This window comes from Lissotriton vulgaris, chromosome 5 (genome assembly GCF_964263255.1).
Source record: "Lissotriton vulgaris chromosome 5, aLisVul1.2, whole genome shotgun sequence".
NCBI lineage: Eukaryota > Metazoa > Chordata > Amphibia > Caudata > Salamandridae > Lissotriton > Lissotriton vulgaris.
In genome coordinates, this window is record NC_141693.1 from 1,961,556,241 (window position 1) to 1,961,580,219 (window position 23,979).

At 47.3% G+C, this 23,979-nt stretch overlaps 1 pseudogene; it reads right to left on the bottom strand.

Moving 5' to 3' along the window:
• Positions 1–957: 957 nt before the first annotated feature.
• LOC147717878 (uncharacterized) lies at positions 958–22,815 on the bottom strand (annotated as a pseudogene).
• Between the last annotated feature and the right edge of the window lie 1,164 nt (positions 22,816–23,979).

Sequence of the window (23,979 nt, forward strand, 5' to 3'; positions counted from 1 at the left end):
TTTTGAAGACCTGAAGTGTCTAGGTAAACTGCATGACACAAAGAAGACATGTCACTGTTCATGATATTGATAACAGACAACACACTGTTATTTTAGTTATAATTGCGAGAAGACAACATATTAATACTACCATCAACAACAGCAAGTACTTTATCCAAACTATTTTAATCAATTTGTCATAAAAGTGCAGCAGCTTCCATTTGTGATCACTTCAAAATGTCATTATATGTGGCATAAATAAATATTTTTGAATGAGGAGACTTAGGATTTAATAGAAAGTCAGATGGGTCCATGTCTTCCGAAAGGAAAGAAAGATGTTCTTTTACTTCAGATAGTGTGGAATGTTCCAACCATTGTTGGCACAATTTCCTCACCGAGTAGGTGGTGACAATACGTGAGTGCTGAGAGTGGGAATAGCAGTTGCCGGTCTGCTTGCCTTAAACCCCGGTGTGGAATTCAAAAAAAGACCATAACCATTTGTGTCCAGTGTCCACATTAATCACCTGTTCAGACATGAAAGTGTGGAATTAAATGTACCATTCTGTAGCATGCTATTGAGCTGTTGTTCAGTATAATTTGTAAGATGTTGCCAAATATCAAATCGGAAAATGGAAGGAATATTTGGTGTATTCATGTTTTAAAATTTTCCAGACCTAGTCCAGTCGTCTGCTGAACTGTATCATTTACAAAAATCATTTGTGTTGGAATTAAATGGTATCCTTCCAATAATCATAGTCTTTCACAGCTAATTGTGTAACAAACAAGTCTGTATATATTAGCTTGGTTTGTGTAAGCATGTATTTCTTTGGTGGTGCAGGGATACGTTTAAAATAATACGATTTCGGGTCTGATGCTTTATATCCGGAAAAATATGTGAATTATAGTTTTTGAGCTCCCTTTTCGGGGAGTAGGGCAATGTTCCCATTGTGTACAAATAAAACGTGTGTGGACTCTAGCTCAATGCAAATAATGATGTCTATAATGATGATAACAGAACATTTCACTGTAAGTAGCAGAATTTAAGTACAGATCCTCTGATTCTGGTATTCCAGCTCCAAAAGCATGGAGTTTACAGTTTCAACATCCCAATTATCAGAATGTAATCCAGGTACTATAACATCACCCACTGAAACCCTGAATACAGAAGCAATCAGCAGTATTTCTGTCGGTCCGAAGATGTTGTAAAGCACTTTATCCCAAACAATTCCGTCAGTTACTGGAACAGCTGAAATGTTCAATAGAGACAAGTCTCTTTTTAATTTATGTGAAGATGAATGAGGCTGTAACACCTCATCAACCAGTTCTGTGGCAGAGTGTTCTGGCTGATAATGGTCATTGATGAGCAAAAAGAAAACAGTCACAAATCCAATCTACAGGAATAGGAAAACCAAGGAAAGTGTTACCCAAACATATAGCCAAGGAAACACCAGATACGTGGATTTTAGCCATGAAAAGAAAATACAAGCCTAAAATGGAGGAACTATCAAAAGAGTCTGATGAAAAATCATCATATCTCACATAATAACTAGAAGGAGTTAGTTGAAAAACTGGTACCACAGGTATAGTAAGAGAACCAATAAAATCCAAGAGAGGTGAATCAGTAGAAACGACATCAGTTGCAGTACACGCAGTAGTAAGTACAGTACTCACTTCAGTTGTGTGGCTGGAACTTGTTGCGGCATTGGGAATTAACTGGAGTTGATTATTTGCCCCCCCCCTCCAGCTGGGGGGACCAGCTTTGATGGAGCTCATAAGCTGCATAGGAATATCCTGTATGGTAGAGAGAGGAGTTAGGTAACTGCCAAGGACTCCTCGTGGCCTACTTTTTAGAATCTGCCACATGATATAACTTCATGTGATCAATGGAGACAAAAAATTGTCTTTAGAACCAGCAAGTGGTGGCAAAATTACAGTTTTTGTACCTTGAACTACAAGGACTGGCACTGGTGCATGCTATAATGGGCCAAATTCTTTCTTTACTGCAATCCTTTCTCGAACGATATCCCGAACTTGTGGAAACCTGCGCGAGACATCTTCGATTGTTCGTTAAACTGGCCATTGTGGCACTTCTCTAAGTCCTGGAAGACAGCACAACAATAATTTACATCAAAGGGCATGGCTGCTGCAACAATGTTTGGACTGTCAAGGTCTGGAACCTACATTTTGATTCTAAAAAGGACCTTGTATGGGATTTGGCCACCCAGAGATCTTTTAGGGAGGTTGTTAAATGCTCTTTGTACCCCATATAGATGGTGGATCTGACTATGCCCTGTACCTAATACTCTTGCTGTTAAGGACTGCTTTAAGTCACTGTTCATCCTCTCCACAACAGAATCACCCTCAGGCCGATATGGAAAAGAATAATGTATGTCTACACCCAGGGTAGCCATAGAATCTGTGTAAGTCTTAGAGGCTAAAGCAGGGCCCTGGTTCGAGTGGAATGCAGCACTTGCATATGTTCTGATAAAGACTTGCAGATCTTTATTAACAATGCAACATCAGTCAAGCATTGTGGCCACACCCAGAGGAACCTGGGGCAAGATTCGACTGCAAGTAGGAACCTTTTAAACGCTCCACCTAAAGTAAGAGGACCACAATGGTCCAAATAAATGCAGCCGAAAGGCTTGTTAGAAATCAACAGGTGTGTCTGCAGTGGACGAGCCACAGGTGGAAGATTTAATTTGTTGACAAATGTCATAACAAAGGACCAAATTCTTGGCCTGTTTGCATAACCAGTGCCCCCAATAATGTTGCTGTAGCAACAAATTGTGGCCGCCACACCAGCATGCGCAGAAGCAACATCTTTATGCGCAGAAACAACATCTTGATGCGCAGCTCTTACTAAGGCTAGTCTGCGGTCTCTTAAATGACATGTGTATTTAGTTGGAAAACCTATAGATAAGGAGGTGCCTTTGTGTGTGGCATTATCGGATGACAGTATAACTCATACCCACATGGGCACTGTCTACTTGCTAGGACACACCTGTGAGCAATTTAAGGTTAGGTGCTGCACAAATGAGTCCCAAGGAGAGAAGGTTGGTTCCCCAGGGGTTAGCTTGGTGGACCCTGAGAGTATGGACAGAGGGATTAAACTGGGTTCAGCACGAGGTAGAACTAGAACGTGCCCCCGCTGTTGTGGGCCAGGTCTAGGTTCTATTGCCCCATGCAGAGAAGTCCATCAAGGGCTTGATTAGTCTACCCTGCATTTAGGCTGGAAGGGGGTTGTGTTAGACCTGGCTTTTCCAGTAGGTTTATCACCAGACTTTTTACTTTTTGGCCTCCTGTTTTGGACCCTGTTTTTGTTGGTTTTATGACTCTGGGCATTTTACCACTGCTATTCAGTGCTAAAGTGCATATGCTCTCCCAGTAAATTGTGTTTATGTATTGGTGATTCCATATTTGGCATATTTGATTTACTGATAAGTCCCTAGTACAGTGCACTGTGTGTGCTCATATCCTGTAAATCAAATGCTGCCAGTGGGCCAGCAGTACTGATTGTGCCACCCACATGGCAACCTGTAAATGTAACTCAGACCTGCCACTGCAGTGTCTGTGCATAGTCTGGTACTGCCATGTCGACCTGGCAAGTGCACCCACTTGCCAGGCCCTAACCTTCCCTTTTCGTACATGTAAGACACCCTTAAGGTAGGCCCAGAGTAACCCCATGGGCAGGGTCCTGTGTATGCGAAAGGTAGTGGCACAAGAAGGGCGGGGAATTTCCCTTTTTGGAACTAAAACCCTCACACACCCAGCAAGCTAGGTGTGATTCTTCATCACATGGGTTCTGCTCCTCGTCAGACTTGATTACAATGATGGTATCGGTAGCCAAGGATTGAACTGCCTGTCTCTCAGCTGTAGTCAGATTGTTGTAGCTGTGTGTGACAGGTTTTTCGCCAGGCTCCTGAGAACCGCCCCCTAAAACGATAGTACCTCAGGTGGGACCATATTATCTGTCGGCGTGAATGTGGATGGTTTTCGTAGCCCTGTGTCTGTTCTCTCAGTTTCAGGTCTGACCTGAAAGAAGGAACGCAGTTGTACCTTCCTGAAAAGTTGTTTGATTTCACACATCTCATTGAAGCTGTCTGGGGCCGGAGTGGGGACGAATCCTAAGCCTTTTTCTAGGATATTTGTCTCAATTGAGGTAAGAGTTCTATTGGAGAGGTTGACGACTAGACTTTCCTTCCCCTGGTTGTGCTCCTGGTCTCCACCGAGGATGGTGTGGTTGTCTGATCTTGCCACTGCACGCCCCTTTGACCTCCTCGCTTGCGCCCTCTTCCTCTGCCCCAACCTCTGCCTAAAAAAAGTGGATTAGATGGAGAGAACTGTGGCGGTCCTTGTGGGAAGAAAGGATATTGCCAAGGGGGCATCATCTGTGGTGGCCCATGGAACATCTGACCATTGTTGTACCCTTGATTAAAATTAGGGCGTCGTTGGTTACGATTACTGGGATAGCCACCGCTCGAATCGCTGCCGGAGGAGCCCCTCCGGCTGCCAGTATCTGAGCTCTCATCAGACGAGTGTCCATTTTTTGTGGCGGTGTACCCGTCTTTTAAATAGGGAAAGACCTTTTTCTTATCGAATCGTAAAGAGAGAGTAAAAGGAAAAAAGGGTGGGGAATTTCCCTTTTCGAAACTAAAACCCTCACACACCCAGCAAGCTAGGTGTCATGCTTCATCATATGGGTTCTGCTCCTTGTCAGACTGGCGCTGCAATGTCTGATGGGCACCCGCGAAGGGGCTCTTTATTGAAGATCTTTTGTTCCTGCCATATTTTGCATGTGTGTAAGAGGGGAGGATAAGCGCGGGTGAAAGGTAGGACATTTACTGAGGTGTGTGACATGTCCTGATAGCAAAATACAGTGTATTTCATTTTTCACTATTGAAAGGCTATCTATCTGTCTCATAGAATAGAATCTGAGTTGATTTATAACATCTTATAAATATAACTTCCCATTAGGACAAGATAGACAGATGGTTTAATATACCTGAACTCAAAATATAAAAATGCATCTTTTAGTAAAGATGATTTTTATATTGTGTGTTTTAAAATACCACTTTTAGAACATGGCTATTTTCTTGCTTAGCCATCCTGTGTGCCTCTGCTGGTTTGTAGATTGACTTTCTGGCTTTGCAGTGACAAGGGATGGGGAGGTGCATTAACTCAGGCAGCCACAGTGGTGGGTTTGATGTGTGTCCTGCCTTTCCTGCATGAGTCAGGGCCAGGCTGAATAGACCTGCACTCCTTTTAGACTAGGGGAAGGAGATTTTTTTCACACCTGGGTGGGCCTAGTGTGCCTTGGATAATGCTGACTCCACCTCCTGCTGGGAAGTTGCACCACAGAGTACAGAACTGGTTTTGGCTGAGCACAGACACTCTCTGCCTCCAGAGAACAAAGGAGTTTGTACTATAAAAAGTGAGACCCAGACCCCTGAACTTTAGATCACTTTTGGACCTCAAGAAGAACCTCTGCCAAGGAGAAGAGCTGGAAGAAACTGAAGGAGGAGTACTGCCCCTTTGATGTGTGCTGTCTGGGGTTGGCCTGCAGTAGCTGTTTCTTTTTTTTTTTTGTTTAAGAACTTTTTATTAGGCATAAAAAGTAATACAAAAGACATGTCATGAAAAATTAGAAAAAAAGTACATATGAATATAATATTAAATGACATCAGTCCAGAGGAGTTTTATGAAGAAAAGGGGGAGAAAGAAGGAGAGAAAGAAAAGAAAGAAAGAGAAGGAAAGAAGAAAACGAAAGAGAATTAAAGAGTAGAGGGGAGAGAGAAGAGAGAAGAGTAAAAGACGGTAACCAGAGGAATCATGTGGGAAGAATAGCATGTGGTAAGGGAGAGAGATTAGAGGAAAGATATGAAGTGAAGGGAAGCCATAACAGATCGGATTTAATTTTTAGAGGTACAGAGGTGGAGGAAGCAATAGAAATTCTGTGTTCATCACAAATGTAGTTCCACCATGTGTGGATAGACAGTTTAGAATTATCTTTCCAACACAATAAAATAACTTTAAATGCAAGAGCAATACATAGGTCTAATAATTTAGCAGAAGAGGGTGCAACAATATCAATATCATCAGATAAAGAACCTAAAAATATGTGTAAAAAAGATCATGGGGAAGAGAGAGATAACATTTTCATGCAAATATTCCAAACATTAGTCCAAAAAGATAAAACAGGGGAACAATCGTATAGTTGGTGTTTTAGAGTGCCTGGAACTTTGGAACAAGACCAACATAAAGGAGAAGAGGCATGAGAAAATGTATGAATATTAACCGTGGTAATAACAACTCTATGATATATAAAGAGTAAGGATTGGGTAATGCGTGCAGCAATGGAAACTTTAAAAATCTTGGACCATAACCGATCCCACATTGCAGTATCGAGGGAGACATCAAGATCAGTCTCCCAAGCAGTCTCTACATTAGATTTGGAGCGATCAAAGGTATTGGATAATAAAATTGAGTATACAAGAGCAGCTTTAGGGAGTTGAGTAGAAAATAAAGGATAAAGTGGAGTGACAGGAGTGAAGGAAGAGAAAGACTCGGAAGAAGAAGATAGGGAAGACAAGTGAGATTGAATAGCAGATGTTATAATAGTATATTCAGAGCGAAATGTTGAAGGTAAATGAAACAGGTTTTGCAAAACTGGAAAGGAAATAAGAGAGGAGTCATGAAAAAATTGACGTACAAACAGTATATCCTTTTCCTTCCAGTGTTTGAAATAGAACGATTTTCCTTTATATCTAAGAAATTTGTTGTACCAAACCACAGAGGATAAAAAACATTGAAGAGGGGAAAGGGTAGAGGAAAAAACTGTTTGTAATAGAGATTGGAAATATTTCAAAATGGGATATTTGGATAAAAAGGTACAATTTGACATAAAGGTGATATGTTGAAAGGAGAAATCTTTCAGAAGGGAGCGTTCCAGGAGAACCCACTTAGGGACAGGAGTATCAATGAAGTCATATGCCAAGGAGAAGGATTGTTTGATCAAAAAGGCAGAGTGGTATGAGTTAAAATCAGGGAATCGAACACCACCTTCATTTTTAGGTCGGATCAACTTATGCAAACCAATGCGGGGATGTTTATTATTCCACAGGAATTTTGTACATAGAGAATTAATACGAGAAAAATAGGATTTGGGAATTTTGAAAGGGAGCATAGAAACAGTGTACAAAACATGAGGGGTGATCATCATTTTGATGGTGTCCAGTCTACCCCACCAGGATAGAAATAAGGGGGACCAAATTTGAAGAAGGGATTGAATTTTACTAGTCAATGAATCAAAGGTTAATGTAAGGGTATCCTTTAGAGAGGAAGAAAACCATATACCAAGGTACTTAATTTTAGATGGGCACCATGCAAAATCAGTGTTATTAAACATGTATTGAAAACATATTGAGTTAAGGGGGAGGACTTCCGTTTTGGATAGATTAAGCTTATAACCTGATATGGAAGAATACAACTGAACTTCATTTAAAAAAGGTGGGAGGGAGGATTCTGGATTGGACATGTAAATGAGGACATCATCAGCACACGCAGATAGTTTAGTATCAACAGAGGAAAATGTTATACCAGTTGTGAGAAGTTGGCCCGATATGCAGCGTTCGCTATTCTAGCGACCGCTATGTATCGTTCCAAACGACCCTTATGATGATTGGTTGTAAGTCAACCTAAAGACCAGCTATCCTAGTAGCGTGGATACGAGCAGTCTAAGGCTAAAGACTCGAGAGGGCGTGTTAAGCCAGCTGTTTACCACACATGTACCCCTTGAACACCAAGTGAAAGGACACCACACAAGTGTTATGAAAATAAACAGGATATTTATTAAGATTCACAACAGCCCTGTACTCTTTATGAGGACAGGGTACTAAGCACAAACCAAATCTCTTAGGAAAATACTTCAAGTGCACAATTAAAACAAGTGTCCGAGGACACGGAAAGTTTAGAGGTCTCGGGCGGACCCGATAAGGCAAGTCGGAAGCGAGGGACTCAGGACCCTAGAGTAAAGAGGCTATGCAGGCACCGAAATGCCGAGTTACCTAGCCACGAGGGCTGCGGCTGCACAAGTCTTACAGGCGTCGGGGGTCTTCGCTGACGAGCCAGGAGCCGGAAGAAAAGGAGTTGCTGGCCGGCGACCAGTGATGAATAGTTCGTAGAGATCCAAGCCTGGATCAGAGATCGTTGATACCTGAAAGCAGAGGGGACCAAGTTCGTACTACTAGCCAGTAGTCAGAGGGTACCAGGAGGGCACCGGTTGGCCGTCACCTCGACCAGGTGAGTGGGCGACGCTAGGCTCTGCAGTCTCACGGACCAGGAGGCGTTGCCGGCGACCAGGATGGAGGTGCGAGCTGTCCCACGAAGGATGATGCTGTCGGCGTCGCTGGGCCCAGGATTGGGGCAACAAGCCTTGGCAGATCTCAGGGCCACGTGGTAGGCCTAAGATGGCGTCTTGAATGGACCAGGAGGGTCCGGGGTGCTCCTCTCGGAAAAGGGGAGCAAGGGCCGGTCTGGAGCAACCAGACCAGCAGCGTTGATTGTCGGATGTCGTCACAGAAGGGCACAAGCCAGCGGCTAGTGACCAGACAACGTGCTGAGCAGCGAGCAGAAGGGCCCCACGCAGATCGTGGAGATGCTGGGAGACTGCACTTCGGTGCTGGAGCGGCTCAGGGTCGGGGCTTCTCGGACCCCAGAGCACTCACCAGAGAATGGCTTCGATGGTCGTGCTGGTTAAGAAAGCGTGCAGGTTTTGATGATGGCCGGTCCCTCGAGGTCTCGTCGCACCCACAGATCACAGCTGAGCTGATGACGTGGGTAGAGGTCAGAGGTGCCAGGGAAGCCGGTTCTCGTCGAGCTGGGCCGTCGGATTCCTTGAGGAAGGACTTACAGCAAACCGCAGAGTTCTTAGATGGTGCCCGCTGATGCAGGGTGACTACTCCTTAGTCACAAGGGAGAAATCTTGAGAAGAGTCTCGAATGTCCTTTCGTAGAAAGTAGTTCTTGATTCAAAGATGATCTAATTTGGAAGGGTCCCCGCTCCGGTCTTTATCCTAAAGAAAGGGGTGGGTACATGACTAGGTCCTGCCCTAAGGGTGGGACCAGGAAGGGGGGTAGTTACACCCCTCTCCCCTGCCGGACTTTCCCCAGGCCAGGGCTGGCGCCCCTGGAACTGGTTCTAACCGGCAGATGCGTAGTGAGCACCGGGGTGCCACTCCGCAGTCACCTTCTCGCAAAAGCCCTACCTACCCAGAATACACAAACCCTGTCTGGGACGGTGCGAACACCGCCCTTGACAGGAAACCCTTTGTCCAAGCGCCCCTCGCTGGAAGGACTCCCAGCAGCAGGAGGTCAGACTCGTGTCTGTGGTGGCAGCATCCATTTTGTGGAGCTGAGGCTTTAGTTAACTTTAACCGGGGTTCACAGTTACGTACATGTCGTGTCCCTCTAGAAGGGCGGAATGCTAACCTCGTCGCCAGAATTGGTGAGGGGGCCGCATCCCGATTCGTATGACACCTTACTCGACATGTCTTGATAACGCGACACCGAAGTTACCGATGTGGTAGGCGTTATCATGGAACAGCCATTGGGTCGTTGTTCCGCAAGCTGCAACCGGGCTCGGCTCGGGCCAGAGCCTAGTTCACACGAGCCCACGCACTCTGCCTTCAGGATTGTCAAGGCCTGCCATAGGAGTGACTGATAGGAACTTGTGCGTCCATTGTACGGTTAGATATAGGGCTACTATACCTAAAGCAAAGGGTGAGTACACGACTTTGCCCCAGCTGTCATGCAGCCAGTTGTGTCAAATTTAGGAGGCCAGCCAGGGGTGGCATAATACATGCTGCAGCCCCTGGCGGCCCTGGGTACACCTATGCCCTGAGTTACAGGGTCTGATAAGGTGGCCCAGTACCAATTGGAAATGCACCTAGGGTACATGGAATCCATTTTATAGAGAGAGCAGTAGGCCTGGGGTCCTGATTGGCAGGGTCCCAGGTCGACTATGTCCAAAACCAGCTAAAACACAGGGCAAAAAGTTGGGGGCAACCATAGTCAGGATGTACCTTCCTACACAACCCCCCCCAAACGAAAGGATATAAGGCTATCCTTGTCCAGGTAAGCCTCTATTACCTAAGTGGCCATATAAGGAAGGACCAGCTCTGGCTTGGTTTCCCCCTGTGTCATGTCCACTAGGCAACCCCTCACCCTAAGGGTATCTGAGGGTCTCCACCATAGGGAATCTCTGTCTCTGGTGTGTCTTGGGAAAGAAGAAGGCTGATGCTGGGATGGAGTACTGAAGTGAGGCTCCTCTACCTTTGGGCTCAACTTCCTCCAATCACCATTCATCATGTGTGCTTTTCTTTCTTTAGCTGAGATGCACTGAGCTCTCAGGGTCAGCCTCTGGCTACCTAAAGCTGGAGGCTGAGTCCCTCTGTTTGGCTTACTGGAGGGACAGGTCAGGTCTGGGGTTTTTAGGCCCCATGTTTGGCTGTGCCCAACAGTGTCCAGCTGTGGGAGTTCCCTAACTACTTTTAAGGGGGATCCCTCATGAGTCTGTTCTATTTTCACTTGGCTAGATTTACCAGCTTCAGTGATCCTAATCTGCTGATTAAGGGGTTCCTTTGGACAGGGGGCCCTTTTGGGTCCACCACTGGCCTCCCTGATCTCTTCAGCCCTGGGCTGACTGAGGCAGGGTAGAGAGGTGCAGGTTACCTGCTCCAGACTGGGTCCCACCTGGGAAGGGTCCACTGCCATCAGGGGCTCTGCCAGGCTAGGCCTGACTACCTCTGGGGCAGTTCCTTCAACAGGGGTAGAGTCAGTTCCCTGAGGAGGCTGGCTCTCACCTAGTGTCTGGGAGGGGGAAGACTCTTCTTCCTCCTCAATGCTCTCTGTTTGAGTGGAGTGATCCATTGTTTCAGGCTTCACAACCTCACTATCTGTCTGAGTAGAGGCTGAGACCATTTCAACCTTGCCAACCTTTTCAGGAGGGCACTCAGTCTGTGTTTGGGCTGTGACTGTCACAGCCCTCCTATCCTGCTCTGGAAAGTCTGTCTGAGCCTGGGCAGTGGCTACCACTGCCCTTCCAACCTTTTCAGGGAGGAATGGTGCTTGGACTGGGGCTGTAGCTATTACTGCCCCACTCACCTGTCGGGATAGGCCTATCATTCTGGAATGAGTTTCTTGTTCCACCTCAGCCCATGCTGAGAGTTCCAGGTCATTCCCCAGTAAGCAATCTACAGGTAGGTTATCTGTCACTGCCACTCTCATGGGCCCTGTGACATTACCCCAGCTGAGCTTGACTACTGCCATGGGATGCCTTCTCTTCATTCCATGAATGTCTGTCACCTGATAAGTAAAACCAGGGGTCAGTTGAGCAGAGGGGACCAGATGGTCACTCACCATGGTGAGGCTGGCCCCTGTGTCTCTGAATGCCTCAACTTTCTGACCATTCAATAAGACTTCTTGTCTATACTTTCCCAAAATGTGGGGTCCAGTAGTGAAGTTGGCAAACCCCATGCCAGTCTCACAGACAAGAGTGTGGTCAGGGAACCTGGCTAGGCCATAGTCCTCCTGCTGTCCCAGAGTAATGCCCACCACATTCTTGGGGGCGCTCCCACCAACTGGGGGATTACCACTAGTGGTAACAGGAGGTTTAGGAGTATTACCTGGGGGTATATTTCCCTTATTACTACCATTTTTAGGGCAACTGGCATCACTTTTGTAATGACCCACCTGTTTACAGGTATGGCAATAGGGTTTCTTCGGTTCGGAAGGAGTGTTCTGGGACCCACCACCCTTGTTGGAGTTTTGGGGCCCTAGGGAAGTCTTCTCTGTGGATTTATCCCCACCCTTCTCTTGAGGCTTGGTCGATTCCTTTTTCTGGTCACCACCCTGGTTTTTAGGCCTGACCCTGGTTCTGACCCATTTGTCTGCCCTCTTACCCAATTCCTGTGGAGAGGTCAGATCAGAGTCTACCAGGTGCTGATGTAATAACTGGTTCTGACAATTATTTAAGATTTGCTCCCTCATAATTAGATTATACAATCCTTTAAAATCAGTAACCTTACTACCCAGTAGCCAGCCCTCAAAAGCCTTAGTGGCACAATCGACAAAGTCAGACCAATCTTGAGACTGCGTTTTCTGGGTATCCCTGAACAGCACCCTGTACTGCTCAGTGGTTAGGCCAAACCCTTCAACCAGTGTATTCTTCAAGACTTGGTAATTGTTAGCCTCCTCTACCCTTGTGGTGAGGAGCTTGTCTCTACCTTTACCTTCAAAGGAGAGCCACAAGATAGCTGCCCACTGACTCTGGGGAACACCTTGCACAGTGCAGGCCCTCTCCAAAGCAGTAATCCATTTGTGGATGTCGTCCCCTTGTTTAAAGGGGGGCACTATCTTATTCAGGTGCTTTGTATCAAAACTCCTTTCCCTATTGCTAGGTTTATTGCTGCCACCAGTGGGCTGTAGCCCACATAATTCTTGCTCTCTAGCAAGGGCAAGTCTCTCTTTGGCCAGGGCAAGTTCTTCCCTTTCAATCCTCAGTTTGATTGCCCTTTCTTCAGCTTCATACACTCTCCTCTTAGGGGAAGACATTCCTCTGTGAGAAGAGTTGAGAGAGCCATTGGTTCGAAAGGATCTGCCAGACTCTCTTGACAGAGATCTGGCTCGTCCATTCCCAATGTTAAGCTGACCTGATAGTGGCCCCAGGAGTCCCCCAGTACCACTGTCATGTTTGCTTAAGTTGGACCTGCTTAGTCTACCGACTTCTACCTGTCCCTTATCTGCCTCATCCCCAGAGGGATCCTCATTCTCATCGTCCTCTACATCTTCAGTCTCAGTTGAGAGGTGGATGAGGTCAGGATCGCCTCTGGTTCCCTCAAGGGGAGGCATGTCTCCTTCTGGATTAGAAGAGCTGGGAAGGGTCTCAGCTTTTCTGGCATCATAAGTCTCCAAGAGACCAATCCGAAAGGACGTTGTGGGGTTAGACCCCTGCTTGATCTTCCTGGAGTGACACACTTGTCTTAACTCCTTGAAGCTCAGCACAGTATATCTTGAAGGGATGACCTGTGGAGGGTCAACTGACACAAGGGGAGACTCAGAGTTTCCTCCTTTGTCCGACATACTGTTTCTAGTGTGGTGTAAGTGATGCACCTACCTACACTATGTGTTTACCTACTGTTCCCTTGCTAAGAGTTGCAGCCAAGGTGTGCTAAGCCTTGAGGAGCTGCAACAGCTGGTTCAGTAGAACTCAGAGTATTCTAAGCTTTAGTTATATGTACTAACAGTACTTATGCGATCTTTCAACAAGATATTCTTAGGATACGTGTGGTAAAACAACAGCAAGCTCAAATCCCAACCGCTTCTCACCAATGTGAGAAGTTGGCCCGATATGCAGCGTTCGCTATTCTAGCGACCGCTATGTATCGTTCCAAACGACCCTTATGATGATTGGTTGTAAGTCAACCTAAAGACCAGCTATCCTAGTAGCGTGGATACGAGCAGTCTAAGGCTAAAGACTCGAGAGGGCGTGTTAAGCCAGCTGTTTACCACACATGTACCCCTTGAACACCAAGTGAAAGGACACCACACAAGTGTTATGAAAATAAACAGGATATTTATTAAGATTCACAACAGCCCTGTACTCTTTATGAGGACAGGGTACTAAGCACAAACCAAATCTCTTAGGAAAATACTTCAAGTGCACAATTAAAACAAGTGTCCGAGGACACGGAAAGTTTAGAGGTCTCGGGCGGACCCGATAAGGCAAGTCGGAAGCGAGGGACTCAGGACCCTAGAGTAAAGAGGCTATGCAGGCACCGAAATGCCGAGTTACCTAGCCACGAGGGCTGCGGCTGCACAAGTCTTACAGGCGTCGGGGGTCTTCGCTGACGAGCCAGGAGCCGGAAGAAAAGGAGTTGCTGGCCGGCGACCAGTGATGAATAGTTCGTAGAGATCCAAGCCTGGATCAGAGATCGTTGATACCTGAAAGCAGAGGGGACCAAGTTCGTACTACTAGCCAGTAGTCAGAGGGTACCAGGAGGGCACCGGTTGGCCGTCACCTCGACCAGGTGAGTGGGCGACGCTAGGCTCTGCAGTCTCACGGACCAGGAGGCGTTGCCGGCGACCAGGATGGAGGTGTGAGCTGTCCCACGAAGGATGATGCTGTCGGCGTCGCTGGGCCCAGGATTGGGGCAACAAGCCTTGGCAGATCTCAGGGCCACGTGGTAGGCCTAAGATGGCGTCTTGAATGGACCAGGAGGGTCCGGGGTGCTCCTCTCGGAAAAGGGGAGCAAGGGCCGGTCTGGAGCAACCAGACCAGCAGCGTTGATTGTCGGATGTCGTCACAGAAGGGCACAAGCCAGCGGCTAGTGACCAGACAACGTGCTGAGCAGCGAGCAGAAGGGCCCCACGCAGATCGTGGAGATGCTGGGAGACTGCACTTCGGTGCTGGAGCGGCTCAGGGTCGGGGCTTCTCGGACCCCAGAGCACTCACCAGAGAATGGCTTCGATGGTCGTGCTGGTTAAGAAAGCGTGCAGGTTTTGATGATGGCCGGTCCCTCGAGGTCTCGTCGCACCCACAGATCACAGCTGAGCTGATGACGTGGGTAGAGGTCAGAGGTGCCAGGGAAGCCGGTTCTCGTCGAGCTGGGCCGTCGGATTCCTTGAGGAAGGACTTACAGCAAACCGCAGAGTTCTTAGATGGTGCCCGCTGATGCAGGGTGACTACTCCTTAGTCACAAGGGAGAAATCTTGAGAAGAGTCTCGAATGTCCTTTCGTAGAAAGTAGTTCTTGATTCAAAGATGATCTAATTTGGAAGGGTCCCCGCTCCGGTCTTTATCCTAAAGAAAGGGGTGGGTACATGACTAGGTCCTGCCCTAAGGGTGGGACCAGGAAGGGGGGTAGTTACACCCCTCTCCCCTGCCGGACTTTCCCCAGGCCAGGGCTGGCGCCCCTGGAACTGGTTCTAACCGGCAGATGCGTAGTGAGCACCGGGGTGCCACTCCGCAGTCACCTTCTCGCAAAAGCCCTACCTACCCAGAATACACAAACCCTGTCTGGGACGGTGCGAACACCGCCCTTGACAGGAAACCCTTTGTCCAAGCGCCCCTCGCTGGAAGGACTCCCAGCAGCAGGAGGTCAGACTCGTGTCTGTGGTGGCAGCATCCATTTTGTGGAGCTGAGGCTTTAGTTAACTTTAACCGGGGTTCACAGTTACGTACATGTCGTGTCCCTCTAGAAGGGCGGAATGCTAACCTCGTCGCCAGAATTGGTGAGGGGGCCGCATCCCGATTCGTATGACACCTTACTCGACATGTCTTGATAACGCGACACCGAAGTTACCGATGTGGTACGCGTTATCATGGAACAGCCATTGGGTCGTTGTTCCGCAAGCTGCAACCGGGCTCGGCTCGGGCCAGAGCCTAGTTCACATGAGCCCACGCACTCTGCCTTCAGGATTGTCAAGGCCTGCCATAGGAGTGACTGATAGGAACTCGTGCGTCCATTGTACGGTTAGATATAGGGCTACTATACCTAAAGCAAAGGGTGAGTACACGACTTTGCCCCAGCTGTCATGCAGCCAGTTGTGTCAAATTTAGGAGGCCAGCCAGGGGTGGCATAATACATGCTGCAGCCCCTGGCGGCCCTGGGTACACCTATGCCCTGAGTTACAGGGTCTGATAAGGTGGCCCAGTACCAATTGGAAATGTACCTAGGGTACATGGAATCCATTTTACAGAGAGAGCAGTAGGCCTGGGGTCCTGATTGGCAGGGTCCCAGGTCGACTATGTCCAAAACCAGCTAAAACACAGGGCAAAAAGTTGGGGGCAACCATAGTCAGGATGTACCTTCCTACACCAGTAATAGCAGGATTGGAACGAATGCGTTCTAGAAAGGGCTCAAGACATAAAATAAATAACAAAGGGGAAAGGGGACAACCTTGTCTTGTGCCTCTGGTCAAAGAAAAGAATCTGGTAAATTGGTTGTTAACAAAAATACTGGCACGGGGGGAGGAGTAAAGAAGCTTAACCAAGGATATAAAAGTTGGACCGAAACCAAACCATTGGAGGGTACAGAAGTCCTCATCTTAGGTACATCCCCCTCTGCATGGGACGACTCTTGGTGGCCGGAAGCCCTTGGAAAAGCACCCATCCCGACAGACCACGCACGGAACCTAGGCGTTATCCTGGATTCCTCACTTTCAATGAACAGACAAGTCAACGCCGTCTCCTCATCCTGCTTCAACATTCTTCGCATGCTCAAAAAAACATTTCGCTGGATCCCCACCGAAACTAGAAAAACAGTCACCCATGCTCTGGTCACGAGCCGATTGGACTACGGAAACACCCTCTACGCAGGTACTACCGCTAAACTCCAGAAAAAACTCCAACGAATCCAAAACGCCTCAGCCAGGATCATATTAGACATCCCGCGTAACGAACACATCTCTGGTCACCTGAAAAACCTCCACTGGCTACCCGTCAATAAGAGGATCACTTTCCGACTTCTAACCCACGCACACAAATCACTCTATGATATCGGACCAGAATGCCTCAACTCACGACTGTCCTTCTACACCCCCTCCCGCCAACTACGTTCTTCCAGCCAAGCCCTCGCCACTGTACCTCGCATCAACAAGACCACCATGGGAGGTAGATCCTTCTCATACCTGGCAGCTAAAACCTGGAACTCACTCCCCACTTACCTTCGCCTTACCCAGAACCACCTAGCATTCAGAAAGCAACTTAAAACGTGGATATTTGACAAGTAATCCTCCTCCCCTACCTAAGCGCCTTGAGACCCTCTGGGTATGTAGTGCGCTATATAAATTCTTTGACTTGACTTGACTTGACTTACGGAACATAAATTGCCAATTAATACGATCGAAGGCTTTCTCAGCATCTAGGGAAAGGGCTGCCAAGGGGACTTTGACATTCTTACTATGAGCAATGATATTAGAAAAAAGGCGAGCATTATCAGCAGCCAGTCTGCCCTTAACAAAACCCACCTGGTCTGTTTTGATTAAGCGAGGGACAATGGAATCAAGGCGAGAGGCAAGGATTTTAGCAAAAATCTTACAATCATAATTAATCAAAGATATGGGGCGGTAGTTTTTGCATTGTGAGTGATCCTTGTCAGGTTTGGGGATAATGACAATGAAAGCATCCAAAAAGGACCCAGAGGCCTTAGCATCAGAAATAAAAGAATTAAATAACTGAAGGAGTTTAGGGGCAAAAAAGGAATGGAAAGAGGAATAAAACTCGACAGGCAGACCGTCGGGCCAGGGGCTTTTGATTTTTTGAGAGAATGGATGGCTGTGGTAATTTCCTGGAGAGTAATTTCACGTTCCAAGTGAGAGAAGTCCACCGGGAGGGAAGGAGGGGAAGGAAGGCCATCAAAAAATTTCGTTAAGTTTGCATCAGAGGGGGAGGAGCCTAGCCTGAATCCGAGATGGCCGCCTGATCCCTCGGCTCCGCCGATCCCTCCGCTTTCTCCCGGCCCGTGATCTTTCCTGCTGCCCATCCTGTTCTCACACTGCATCCTCGGGGCCGGGAGACGATTTGGCATCCAGCGGTGTGCTTCCCTGCTCGCTCCGTGGAGTGGAAGTACCGGGACGCCCTTGTCTCTTCCTCGGCGCTGGCGGCAGCGGGACGGTTCCTTTGTTCACGGCATGACCGGCCATCTTTGCACTCTTCAAGGACACGCTACGGAGGCGATTTGACCGGCAGAGAAAGATGGCGGCGCCGTGTTTATTGCTGCGGGGCTCGGTTTAGCCTCGATGGATCTTGCGCTTCGATACTGTTGGAGCCGGTAGTGTAACATTGTATCTGCGCCCTGGTTCATTCTCGGCGCTGCTGGCTCGCTACTCTCCGAAGGCGGAAGGGTTGATGCCATACTGCTCATTGTGCTCCTTGCCCCTGAGATTCCTCCGGGCTGCTGCCAGCGAGATGCCCTGCTGCTCCTACTGCATTGGCGCCGTACATGGCGCCGGGGTGGCGTGCACTGCTTCTATGCTCCCCGAAAGCACGTATCCTGCACCCGGACTATACGTCTATCCAGACGGGAGAGACGGTGATGACCAGCCTCGCGAGCTGCAACCCTGCTACGAGCCCATTGAGCGGAGATCTGTTGCCCGGTGCGCCTCTGCAGTGCCAGTGAGTGTGGGAGACATCATGCGGGCGTTGAGCTCTTTCCGATCTGAACTGCTGGACAATGCCCGGGACTTAATGGCTCGCCTGGATGCTTGCGCTCCCCATGTTACTCCGGATGTCTCTGATGGCGCCCGTCCGCAGGACACTTCTCCGCATCCTGACCCCTATTACAGTGGGGAGCCTACCCAGTTGTGTCCGGATAGCCTGAGAGTGAGGGAGACTGGTGATGTTCCGGCGCGGATTGATCTTCGTGAGCGGCTACATGTGGACGGGGATTCTGAGGTGTGGCTGGCGAGCTGTCCTTGGACGCCATGTTTGGTTCTTCCTTTGTGTTCGGCTGGCATCGATCGCAACTCTCCCCTGATGCGGATGGCTTTGTTCTGGCTGACTGATTCGAGCGCTCTGAACCAACGTGGGATCCCCCTTCCTGTCATCGTTGATCGCAGGACTTTGATGTGGACATGCTCTGCTGGGCGACGTTGTACTATGTCAAGATCGCTCCGTCTATCTCTCCAGTCCACCATGGCCACTGTACAGCCGGACCACGTCGGTGCCCCAGATCGTAGGGGCCAGGGCTGAAGATGCTCTTATTATCCTGATCTGCGGTAGAGTGTACTGTCGCTGTTGCAGGACATAAATTGTGGAGTTGGTTCTTTGTGTTTCTCTGTGGTTCGAGGTTCCGGGTATGGGTGGCTGAGGGTACACCAGCTGGTTGTTCCTTGACTGATCCTGGTTGTTTGGGTGGAGGTTCGGTGTGGGTTGGGGGGTCAGAGATTAAGTGGTATTAGCCCTCCCCCGTTCTTGGTTGTTCTATGGGAGGTTAGATTAGGATACTCTTTTCTTCCTCCCCATATTTCAGGTATGCCCTTCTGGACCTAAGTATGGTGGACAAAGGACCTTTTAACGATAGTCGGCGGCCATTTTGAGATCCTGCTTTGTCTTCTTCTTTCAAGCGGCCATACTGTCCTATTGTGCACAGGGGGGAGGGCTCTCATGGGGAAGTATGCTCAAAGTTACATCCACGATCGGGTCAGGGCTAGGTGGTTTTTTGTGTCACTAACTGTTTTGCTGGCTGACGGGGATGGGGTTGGAACTGATTTACATTTTTCATGGGCACGCATCGCACGATGACTTTCTCCAACTGCATTGCAATAGCTGATTGATTTTGTACCGACGCTTTAGTAATGGACGATATCTATGATGTGGGAGTCTGTGGAGGGCCGGGATCTCCGGGTGACCTGATATCGAGTGGCTCCTCCCCACCTTCTTCTCTTTGGGAGTTTAGGTTGATTTATTCTTTCTCACTCCCTATATTACAGGTGTTAATGTTATTCTTCTTTCTCCATTCTCTTCCTTCTTCTTTCTTGTCTATATTTCGGGTTCTTTAAAGGGCGACAGGCATTCTGTGGGGGGGGGGGGGTGTAGGCCGTAGCCTCCACAATGTTGCAGGGTGGGCGGGGTAATTTGGTATTTTTTAGTTCTATGGGGCTTCTTTTTTCTATTTTCTGCGCTTTCTTAATCTGGTTCGACTCTGGGTCTGGGCTGGGGTTGGCAGGGAGGGAGCGGCGCTGTTTGGGGTGCGTAAATGATGGATGACGACTTGCCGTTGTTTTGCACCGCCATATTGTACTTGATGTTAACTTCCACTGTTGTTTTCAGCTACAACGCCGCTTACCCATTTTGTGAAGCCATTGTGCGGACTCGAATCTTCTTAGTTCTTATTCTTCACTGACCTATCTTATGATGAAAACGCAAAAAAAAAAACATTTTTAAAAATTAACCTTCATTTCTCCTCTACCCCGGCGACATGATTCTTCCCAGTGTAACGCTCATTGATTGCTGAACTTTTAACTATTGCTGCTGGGGACCTGTAATGCTTGCACCTGTGCTGACGAAGTATCGTGGCCGGCCTGACGGTTGTAGGCCCGTATTTGTTCTTTTATTCATGCACAATAAAGGTTTTCAAAAATTTTTAAAAAAAATTTAAAAAAAAGTTTGCATCAGAGGGTTGTGTATCATCGGAGTATAGGGCTTGGTAATAGTTGTGAAATACTTCAGCAATGTCTTCATCAGAGGTAACCAATTTATTAAGAGAATCATTAAAGATTGGGCCAACAGCTTTGCGTTCTGACTTTATTTTCAAATAATTGGCCAGCATTTTCCCTGCTTTATTCTGGCCACCATGGAATTTAGATTTTATTTTAAGGAGGGTGTGACAAGCTTCATTAGCGATAATTTTGTTAGGGTCTGTTTTGGCGAGAATCAAGTCTTGGAGGGCAGAGGAGGATTTGGAAGTAAAATATATGTGTTCAAGGATTTTAATCTGTTTAAGCTGATCTTCGTACTTTTGTCTATTAAGCTTCTTTTTTGTAGAAACATATGAAATCGTAAAGGCTCGAAAAGAAGCTTTAAAAGCATCCCAGGTGATGGGAATTGAGGTGTCTGAGGGCTTATTAAAAGAAAAATATTCATCTAAAAACTCGGTACATTTTTTCATGAAAGTGGCATCAGATAAAAGAAAAGAATTAAATTTCCAGCGACTAAATTTAGAGGAGGTAAGGGAGAGATCTAGGGTAGTGTAAACAGGAGCATGGTCGGAGATAAAAATAGAGCCAATAACAGATTTTTGAATGGAGGGTAGGAGAGACTTACTAATCATAATATAACCAATTCTCGAGCGTGTGTGATGAACATTTGAAAAAAAAGTATATTCCAATAAATCAGGATTACACATTTTCCAGGAATCATATAAAGGACGCGAGGCAATGGCAGATTGAAAACTCTCATGAGATTTGTCAGGTCCCATTTGTCAGGCTGAAATTTACTAGAGGACAATCGGTCTGAAAAAGGGTCTAACCATTGGTTAAAATCGCCAGCCACAATAAAATTAGGGCAATCTATGGATGCAATGAGAACTTTGATATCTTTCCAAAATTTTGGGTCTGGGCGAACAGGGCCATATATGTTCAGCAAAACCATCGTCTTGTTGTGTATAACAACCTTAGCCATTACCCAACGTCCTTCATCATCATTTTGAGAGGAAATAATCTGAATATTCAAAGCTTTGTGAAACAATATAGCAACCCCTCCCTTTTTGTGAACAGCAGGAGAAAATACAACCTGACCCACCCAATGTCTCTTAAGCTTAAGTGATTCAACATCCGAGCAATGTGTTTCTTGAAGGAAAACAACCTGTGAATGAAATTTGGTTAAGTGAGACAATACCTTCTGACGCTTGACAGGATGACCAAGACCTCGCACATTCCAAGAGACAAAATTACACATGTTGGGAGGAGGGGAGGATGGGCGACAAATGGAAGCGACACATGGTAAGGAGATCACTACAAAAGGGAAGACAAAAAATACCAGTTAGACAGTGGATTCTGAAGACGCTCACAATAATAGAACCAGCAAGAGTCAAAAAACAAGGAAACAATAATTGTAAAAATGGAGGTAAAAGTAGAGAACACTTAGGAAAAAGAGAGCACAGAAAAAGAAATGTAGGAAGAGGAAAGGGGAAAAAAGAAAGAAAGGGAAAGCTAAAAAAGAGACAAGAAAAAAGATAGAGAAAAGTAAACAGATCAAGGCACAGACGCCTGATCGGAGAGTAAGCGAGAAACAGAAGCATTAGGGGCAGGGATACGCCTGGCAGCTGAAACGTCCCCATGAGCAACCGAGAAAGAGGACATAAGTATACGGTGAGGAAAAAAGTGTAAGAGCGGAAAGTAGAGGAATAAAAAAGTACAGATGAATAAGAAGAAACAAACAACGAAACAGTAGGTAGGAACGCATTAACAGTGGGAGAAAGACAAGAAGCGACATGTTAGAAATTCAAGAGTAGACACAAGAAGAAGGATTAAGGCACAGTATCCCTCGTCGACGGAGAAGCACTTTGGAGATATGCATGGAGCTTTTGAGGATCATCAAATGAGCGGGTTCGGCCGTTATGAGTAATCTTGTAGAAACAAGGGTGCAGAATGCCATATTGGATGTGAAATTGTCGCATCAGAGGTTGAAGATTCAAGAATTATTTACGTCTAGCATTAGTCGCAGTCGAGAGGTCTTGGGATATGAAAATGTTGTGACCAGACCACTGGAGACGTCGTTTTAGTCTTGCAGCATGCAACACAGCCATCAGCTCTGTGAATTCCAAAAAAAGCATAATAATGCCACGCGGTTTGTTAGATGCAGAGTTCAAGCGGCCAAGTCGGTGGGCTCTTTGAATGTTCAGAGGAGATGACGTAGGTTGGAGGTCCAGAAGTTCTTGTAGAAATTTTTGTAAAAAAGACACCATGTAGAAACCTTCCAAATTTTCCGGCACACCATAAACGCGTAGGTTGTTCCTGCTATTGCGATTTTCCAAATCCTCTGTATGCAGCTTAAGTTTGTGGGTTTCTTGCTCCAAGAGAGGAATTTTATTCGAAACATCTTGAATGTCGCTAACCCTTTGCTCCAAGTTCAAAACTTTGCCTTCCATAAGTACCCAGCGGTCTTCAATCTGTTTGAGCCTGTCATTAGTCGCACTCATAAAGGGTTGGAGGCCGCGAACCTCCTCAAGAATCGAGTCGAGGACAGGATTAGAGGAAGACTTGATGGGAGAAGGCGGGTCATTTTTAGGCCGCTTAGATTTGGTACCAGTCTGAGACAACTTGGAGTCATTAGCCATGATGATAATGTGAGCCAGCAAACGCTGCCAGAGATACTCCGTCAGAAAGAAATTGCACCAGAGGAGCTATCACTGAGAGGAAACACCGACAGTAAGTCAGGTGAAAACAAATTGCAGAATGCTGAGAAAGGATAGCACTGGGGTATGTGGAAAAATGACACCAGGCGCAGCGTTAAAGTACACAAAAACAAGTGACCATCCTCATAAATACCACTGAAAATGCGCAGAGCATACGAAAAGTAGAGTGATGAGGTAAAAATAACAATCCTCGATGTATATTTGATAGGAGAGACAAAATCCAGTCAATTGAAGCATTAGGAAAATGGCGTCATGGTTTGGTTATAGAGACAGCATAGAGTCATTTGCACGCATGGAACAAGGGCATAAAAATGGCCAGGAGCAACCAAAATGACGCCATAGTGGTGAAGATTATGAGCTAAGCAGTGGAATAATGCCCAACATATAGAAAAAGCTTAAAGCAGGTAACGAACCGACGACACGGGCTCAGCGCACAAAATGGCGGCGCCCGCGTCGCGTCTGAAGAGAAAGTTACCGCTTGTCATTTAGAGCCTTCGCCGCTTGGAAATCCGTTCTGCCGGTAACATGCTGGTCGCGGAGCCTTCCGCCAACAGTAGACCTGTTTCGAAGACCAAAACAGCAGAATACAGCGCTCTCACGGCATTTGGGCGCGCAAGCCACGCCCCCTGCAGTAGCTGTTTCTACCAAGGAGAGAAACTGTGTGAGTATCCTGCTTGAGAATGTAGCTCTAAGGGCGTGGAAGTAGAGCTTACCCCTTCTTTAAGAAGTCTTAGGAACAGCGAAAACTTTACCATCCTTCTGGATACTGTCTCTGAAACTGCTACTTTCAGTCACCGGAGAAGAAAAGAGCAGCGGACTCCATCATTGAGATCCTTGCCGGTTCCATGTCCTGAAAGTACCACAGAAGGCACCACCACACTTCGCCACACATCATTGGTCTCCCCGACACCGCTGGGTGACCGTCACTGAGCCGTTGCTTGCACCGTGTCCTGTGGACACCGCACTCCGCACCACCTCGCTTCACTCTGCCTGGACGTCACTGACACCGTCGCTGCCCAGCCCGAACACTAACCGGCTTCATCGCCTGCTTCATGACCTGCCAGCACCGCATCAAGCACTGCCACA